The sequence below is a fragment of the Leuciscus leuciscus genome, assembly GCF_965113295.1.
Source record: "Leuciscus leuciscus genome assembly, chromosome: 11".
Classification (NCBI taxonomy): Eukaryota; Metazoa; Chordata; class Actinopteri; order Cypriniformes; family Leuciscidae; genus Leuciscus; species Leuciscus leuciscus.
In genome coordinates, this window is record NC_138735.1 from 17084856 (window position 1) to 17093774 (window position 8919).

Genomic DNA, 8919 nt, shown 5'->3' on the forward strand with positions numbered 1-8919 from the left:
TTATGACAAAAAGGTCAATTAACCATAGATTTTGTATTTTAAAATAATTATATCTGGGAATAAGTTGTGCTTTGTCATTTGAAAATGTGTTTGACTTTGTTTCATTACAAACTTAACTATATTTCGGATTTTATTTGACCTTTTCTTTTTATATAGTTGTTTGTCATTTTTTGGCAATCTAGGGTGTGGCCTGTGTCCCACCCACCACCTTACAGTACACACCCTAGTCTTAACTCCAAGTGTTTACTTGGGGTGAACTGCCAGCTTTAACGAAGTTTCCAAATTGCCACGGTATGCAATGGGCACATAACTGGTCAGTCCCACCCAGAGTACTGCACCAGAGCTAGGAACCAAAAAAGGCCAATTAACCATAGATTTTGTATTTTAAAATAATTATATCTGGGAATAAGTTGTGCTTTGTCATTTGAAAATGTGTTAGACTTTGTTTCATTACAAACTTAACTATATTTCGGATTTTATTTGACCTTTTTTTTTATATAGTTGTTTGTCATTTTTTGGCAATCTAGGGTGTGGCCTGTGTCCCACCCACCACCTTACAGTACACACCCTAGTCCTAACTCCAAGTGTTTACTTGGGGTGAACTGCCAGCTTTAACGAAGTTTCCAAATTGCCACGGTATGCAATGGGCACATAACTGGTCAGTCCCACCCAGAGTGCAGCACCAGAGCTAGGAACCAAAAAAGGCCAATTAACCATAGATTTTGTATTTTAAAATAATAATATCTGGGAATAAGTTGTGCTTTGTCATTTGAAAATGTGTTTGACTTTGTTTCATTACAAACGTAACTATATTTCGGATTTTATTTGACCTTTTTTTTTATTTAGTAGTTTGTCGTTTTTTGGCAATCTAGGGTGTGGCCTGTGTCCCACCCACCACCTTACAGTACACACCCTAGTCCTAACTCCAAGTGTTTACCTGGGGTGAACTGCCAGCTTTAACGAAGTTTCCAAATTGCCAAGGTATGCAATGGGCACATAACTGGTCAGTCCATATGCGATATGCGAAGAGGCGTGATCATCTCATGAATATGTAAGCCTTCAACACCTGAGAAAGACAAAGACACTCCCCTAACTGCCCTATTAGGAGCGATCAGGCCCTGTCATTCAGAGCAACCTTGCACAAAGAATGAGGAGATTTAAAAAAGAATGGCTTTTAGATTGTTTGGATTTATTTACAACACAACACAATCCAAAAATACACAACAAATGACAACAGACAGAGACCTTTGTGCCATTCCTAAAAACATTGTACATACCTTTCATTTCCAAGGTGTTTGATTTTCACTTTATCATGTTCATATACAGAGACTCATGTAAATGTTGAAGTCAGCAGGACTCAGTTGCATCTGGTCCCTGAAAGAAAAAAAAAGAAAAAACTGTGAACATACTGATATCAAGAGAAACTATAGGGCTGCACGATTTTGGGAATAGATTTTAGATTTTTCTGGTTAAAATGTCTTTTTAAAATTCACAGAATACACACACACACACGTTTCCAACAATATATAATGAACACCAGGTTTGTTGTGCCTTGTAGGCATAGGCTACGCAGTGCTGCATAAAATAATAATAACAATAAATTAAATCTTCCAAAAGATTTCAAGAACAACTACGCTAGAGAAAAATATATTGATTATCATATGTTACTTCAAATGTTTCCATTCGTTATGATGATATGAAATGAGATAATAGTAAAAACATAAAGCCTAATGTTTGGTGCATTTTTCCTTTCAAACGCAATCGCGCTCCAAAATATGATACATTCAAACGCACAGCGCGCTCCAAAATGTGATACATTCAAACGCACAGCGCGCTCCAAAATGTGATACATTCAAACCCACAGCGCGCTCCAAAATATGATACATTCAAACGCCATCGCGCTCCAAAATATTAAACATTATGGTTATACATATCTATGTTTGAGCAGATATCCACAAACAGTATTTAACAGTAAACACGGGTCTAAATAGTATAATATTCACCATATATCTAGCAACAGTTCAACTGCAATGTGAAGTTTATGCAACAATACCATAAACTAATAAGTAAGAATTTCTTACCTTACATCTTTCTTGTCTTCAAATCGCGTTCTTCTTCTTCTTAGGTAAATCCAATGTAAGCTCAGACGTGTCTTCCAAACTCGACGAAAAGCAGAGACTTGTGAAGTTTTTTGGTGTTTTGTGTTTGAGGTAACGAGGGCGTTCGCGTCCCATGTGGAGATTTGCATGTGAATCTCTTTTGCGCGAGTGGGCGTGTCGAATTAAAAAGTAATTAGCAAGCGTTTGAGATACTGGACATCCTGTTGGTTTTATACAAATTACTTAAACAGAGAATATTTGTTTTCAGTTTGAATCCGATCATTTAAAAGTACACACTTAAATGTGTATAAAGATATATGGCTCATAAATGTGTGAGAAGTATTCGCTGAGTTTTGTTTCAGTTTATAGACGTGCTCAAGAAAAAAAAGTTCACCGCGACGGAGAGGCAGAACGCACACCCTGTTTATTTTCTTTATTTTACAAAAGCACAATGTTTTGATTTGATTGTAAGTGGACACATACAAAAGTGGAAATATCACAGATTATTTTTTTATATTTATTTTTTCTGTATAACCATAAATGACGGACTAATTTAAGTTTATGTTGCTGCTATGTGAAAAAATCCAGCAAAACGCGTCGGCGCGTTTCTCGACCTCAGAGGGTTAACCATAGATTTTGTATTTTAAAATAATTATATCTGGGAATAAGTTGTGCTTTGTCATTTGAAAATGTGTTTGACTTTGTTTCATTACAAACTTAACTATATTTCGGATTTTATTTGACCTTTTTTTTTATTTAGTAGTTTGTCGTTTTTTGGCAATCTAGGGTGTGGCCTGTGTCCCACCCACCACCTTACAGTACACACCCTAGTCCTAACTCCAAGTGTTTACCTGGGGTGAACTGCCAGCTTTAACGAAGTTTCCAAATTGCCAAGGTATGCAATGGGCACATAACTGGTCAGTCCCACCCAGAGTGCTGCACCAGAGCTAGGAACCATTATGACAAAAAGGTCAATTAACCATAGATTTTGTATTTTAAAATAATTATATCTGGGAATAAGTTGTGCTTTGTCATTTGAAAATGTGTTTGACTTTGTTTCATTACAAACTTAACTATATTTCGGATTTTATTTGACCTTTTTTTTTTATATAGTTGTTTGTCATTTTTTGGCAATCTAGGGTGTGGCCTGTGTCCCACCCACCACCTTACAGTACACACCCTAGTCCTAACTCCAAGTGTTTACTTGGGGTGAACTGCCAGCTTTAACGAAGTTTCCAAATTGCCAAGGTATGCAATGGGCACATAACTGGTCAGTCCCACCCAGAGTTCTGCACCAGAGCTAGGAACCATTATGACAAAAAGGTCAATTAACCATAGATTTTGTATTTTAAAATAATAATATCTGGGAATAAGTTGTGCTTTGTCATTTGAAAATGTGTTTGACTTTGTTTCATTACAAACGTAACTATATTTCGGATTTTATTTGACCTTTTTTTTTATTTAGTAGTTTGTCGTTTTTTGGCAATCTAGGGTGTGGCCTGTGTCCCACCCACCACCTTACAGTACACACCCTAGTCCTAACTCCAAGTGTTTACTTGGGGTGAACTGTCAGCTTTAACGAAGTTTCCAAATTGCCACGGTATGCAATGGGCACATAACTGGTCAGTCCCACCCAGAGTGCTGCACCAGAGCTAGGAACCATTATGACAAAAAGGTCAATTAACCATAGATTTTGTATTTTAAAATAATTATATCTGGGAATAAGTTGTGCTTTGTCATTTGAAAATGTGTTTGACTTTGTTTCATTACAAACTTAACTATATTTCGGATTTTATTTGACCTTTTTTTTAATATAGTTGTTTGTCATTTTTTGGCAATCTAGGGTGTGGCCTGTGTCCCACCCACCACCTTACAGTACACACCCTAGTCCTAACTCCAAGTGTTTACTTGGGGTGAACTGCCAGCTTTAACGAAGTTTCCAAATTGCCACGGTATGCAATGGGCACATAACTGGTCAGTCCCACCCAGAGTGCTGCACCAGAGCTAGGAACCAAAAAAGGCCAATTAACCATAGATTTTGTATTTTAAAATAATTATATCTGGGAATAAGTTGTGCTTTGTCATTTGAAAATGTGTTTGACTTTGTTTCATTACAAACTTAACTATATTTCGGATTTTATTTGACTTTTTTTTTTTTAATATAGTTGTTTGTCATTTTTTGGCAATCTAGGGTGTGGCCTGTGTCCCACCCACCACCTTACAGTACACACCCTAGTCCTAACTCCAAGTGTTTACCTGGGGTGAACTGCCAGCTTTAACGAAGTTTCCAAATTGCCAAGGTATGCAATGGGCACATAACTGGTCAGTCCCACCCAGAGTGCTGCACCAGAGCTAGGAACCATTATGACAAAAATGTCAATTAACCATAGATTTTGTATTTTAAAATAATTATATCTGGGAATAAGTTGTGCTTTGTCATTTGAAAATGTGTTTGACTTTGTTTCATTACAAACTTAACTATATTTCGGATTTTATTTGCCCTTTATTTTTTTATATAGTTGTTTGTCATTTTTTGGCAATCTAGGGTGTGGCCTGTGTCCCACCCACCACCTTACAGTACACACCCTAGTCCTAACTCCAAGTGTTTACCTGGGGTGAACTGCCAGCTTTAACGAAGTTTCCAAATTGCCACGGTATGCAATGGGCACATAACTGGTCAGTCCCACCCAGAGTACTGCACCAGAGCTAGGAACCAAAAAAGGCCAATTAACCATAGATTTTGTATTTTAAAATAATTATATCTGGGAATAAGTTGTGCTTTGTCATTTGAAAATGTGTTTGACTTTGTTTCATTACAAACTTAACTATATTTCGGATTTTATTTGACCTTTTTTTTTAATATAGTTGTTTGTCATTTTTTGGCAATCTAGGGTGTGGCCTGTGTCCCACCCACCACCTTACAGTACACACCCTAGTCCTAACTCCAAGTGTTTACTTGGGGTGAACTGCCAGCTTTAACGAAGTTTCCAAATTGCCACGGTATGCAATGGGCACATAACTGGTCAGTCCCACCCAGAGTACTGCACCAGAACTAGGAACCAAAAAAGGCCAATTAACCATAGATTTTGTATTTGAAAATAATTATATCTGGGAATAAGTTGTGCTTTGTCATTTGAAAATGTGTTTGACTTTGTTTCATTACAAACTTAACTATATTTCGGATTTTATTTGACTTTTTTTTTTTTTATATAGTTGTTTGTCATTTTTTGGCAATCTAGGGTGTGGCCTGTGTCCCACCCACCACCTTACAGTACACACCCTAGTCCTAACTCCAAGTGTTTACCTGGGGTGAACTGCCAGCTTTAACGAAGTTTCCAAATTGCCAAGGTATGCAATGGGCACATAACTGGTCAGTCCCACCCAGAGTGCTGCACCAGAGCTAGGAACCATTATGACAAAAATGTCAATTAACCATAGATTTTGTATTTTAAAATAATTATATCTGGGAATAAGTTGTGCTTTGTCATTTGAAAATGTGTTTGACTTTGTTTCATTACAAACTTAACTATATTTCGGATTTTATTTGACCTTTTTTTTTTATATAGTTGTTTGTCATTTTTTGGCAATCTAGGGTGTGGCCTGTGTCCCACCCACCACCTTACAGTACACACCCTAGTCCTAACTCCAAGTGTTTAGGGGTGAACTGCCAGCTTTAACGAAGTTTCCAAATTGCCAAGGTATGCACTGGGCACATAACTGGTCAGTCCCACCCAGAGTGCTGCACCAGAGCTAGGAACCAAAAAAGGCCAATTAACCATAAATTTTGTATTTTAAAATAATTATATCTGGGTATAAGTTGTGCTTTGTCATTTGAAAATGTGTTAGACTTTGTTTCATTACAAACTTAACTATACTTCGGGTTTTTTTTTTATATAGTTGTTTGTCATTTTTTGGCAATCTAGGGTGTGGCCTGTGTCCCACCCACCACCTTACAGTACACACCCTAGTCCTAACTCCAAGTGTTTACTTGGGGTGAACTGCCAGCTTTAACGAAGTTTCCAAATTGCCACGGTATGCAATGGGCACATAACTGGTCAGTCCCACCCAGAGTTCTGCACCAGAGCTAGGAACCAAAAAAGGCCAATTAACCATAGATTTTGTATTTTAAAATAATTATATCTGGGAATAAGTTGTGCTTTGTCATTTGAAAATGTGTTTGACTTTGTTTCATTACAAACTTAACTATATTTCGGATTTTATTTGACCTTTTTTTTAATTTAGTAGTTTGTCGTTTTTTGGCAATCTAGGGTGTGGCCTGTGTCCCACCCACCACCTTACAGTACACACCCTAGTCCTAACTCCAAGTGTTTAATTGGGGTGAACTGCCAGCTTTAACGAAGTTTCCAAATTGCCACGGTATGCAATGGGCACATAACTGGTCAGTCCCACCCAGAGTACTGCACCAGAGCTAGGAACCAAAAAAGGCCAATTAACCATAGATTTTGTATTTAAAAAAAATTATATCTGGGAATAAGTTGTGCTTTGTCATTTGAAAATGTGTTTGACTTTGTTTCATTACAAACTTAACTATATTTCAGATTTTATTTGACCTTTTTTTTTATTTAGTAGTTTGTCGTTTTTTGGCAATCTAGGGTGTGGCCTGTGTCCCACCCACCACCTTACAGTACACACCCTAGTCCTAACTCCAAGTGTTTACCTGGGGTGAACTGCCAGCTTTAACGAAGTTTCCAAATTGCCAAGGTATGCAATGGGCACATAACTGGTCAGTCCCACCCAGAGTGCTGCACCAGAGCTAGGAACCATTATGACAAAAAGGTCAATTAACCATAGATTTTGTATTTTAAAATAATTATATCTGGGAATAAGTTGTGCTTTGTCATTTGAAAATGTGTTTGACTTTGTTTCATTACAAACTTAACTATATTTCGGATTTTATTTGACCTTTTTTTTTTATATAATAATAATAATAATAATAATAATTCATTACATTTATATAGCGCTTTTCTCAGCACTCAAGGCGCTTTACATAGAAGGGGGAATCTCCTCAACCACCACCAATGTGCAGCATCCACTTGGATGATGCGACGGCAGCCATATTGCGCCAGAACGCTCACCACACACCAGCTTACTGGTGGAGAGGAGACAGTGATGAAGCCAATCGGTATATGGGGATGATTAGGAGGCCATGATGGACAGAGGCCACTGGGCAAATTTGGCCAGGATGCCGGGGTTACACCCCTACTCTTTCTAAAGACATCCTGGGATTTTTAATGACCACAGAGAGTCAGGACCTCGGTTTAACGTCTCATCCGAAGGACGGTGCTCTTTGACAGTATAGTGTCCCCGTCACTATACTGGGGCATTAGGACCCACACAGACCACAGGGTGAGCACCCCCTGCTGGCCTCACTAACACCTCTTCCAACTTATATAGTTGTTTGTCATTTTTTGGCAATCTAGGGTGTGGCCTGTGTCCCACCCACCACCTTACAGTACACACCCTAGTCCTAACTCCAAGTGTTTACTTGGGGTGAACTGCCAGCTTTAACGAAGTTTCCAAATTGCCAAGGTATGCAATGGGCACATAACTGGTCAGTCCCACCCAGAGTGCTGCACCAGAGCTAGGAACCATTATGACAAAAAGGTCAATTAACCATAGATTTTGTATTTTAAAATAATTATATCTGGGAATAAGTTGTGCTTTGTCATTTGAAAATGTGTTTGACTTTGTTTCATTACAAACTTAACTATATTTCGGATTTTATTTGACCTTTTCTTTTTATATAGTTGTTTGTCATTTTTTGGCAATCTAGGGTGTGGCCTGTGTCCCACCCACCACCTTACAGTACACACCCTAGTCCTAACTCCAAGTGTTTACTTGGGGTGAACTGCCAGCTTTAACGAAGTTTCCAAATTGCCACGGTATGCAATGGGCACATAACTGGTCAGTCCCACCCAGAGTACTGCACCAGAGCTAGGAACCAAAAAAGGCCAATTAACCATAGATTTTGTATTTTAAAATAATTATATCTGGGAATAAGTTGTGCTTTGTCATTTGAAAATGTGTTAGACTTTGTTTCATTACAAACTTAACTATATTTCGGATTTTATTTGACCTTTTTTTTTATATAGTTGTTTGTCATTTTTTGGCAATCTAGGGTGTGGCCTGTGTCCCACCCACCACCTTACAGTACACACCCTAGTCCTAACTCCAAGTGTTTACCTGGGGTGAACTGCCAGCTTTAACGAAGTTTCCAAATTGCCAAGGTATGCAATGGGCACATAACTGGTCAGTCCCACCCAGAGTGCTGCACCAGAGCTAGGAACCAAAAAAGGCCAATTAACCATAAATTTTGTATTTTAAAATAATTATATCTGGGTATAAGTTGTGCTTTGTCATTTGAAAATGTGTTAGACTTTGTTTCATTACAAACTTAACTATACTTCGGGTTTTTTTTTTATATATAGTTGTTTGTCATTTTTTGGCAATCTAGGGTGTGGCCTGTGTCCCACCCACCACCTTACAGTACACACCCTAGTCCTAACTCCAAGTGTTTACTTGGGGTGAACTGCCAGCTTTAACGAAGTTTCCAAATTGCCACGGTATGCAATGGGCACATAACTGGTCAGTCCCACCCAGAGTTCTGCACCAGAGCTAGGAACCAAAAAAGGCCAATTAACCATAGATTTTGTATTTTAAAATAATTATATCTGGGAATAAGTTGTGCTTTGTCATTTGAAAATGTGTTTGACTTTGTTTCATTACAAACTTAACTATATTTCGGATTTTATTTGACCTTTTTTTTTATTTAGTAGTTTGTCGTTTTTTGGCAATCTAG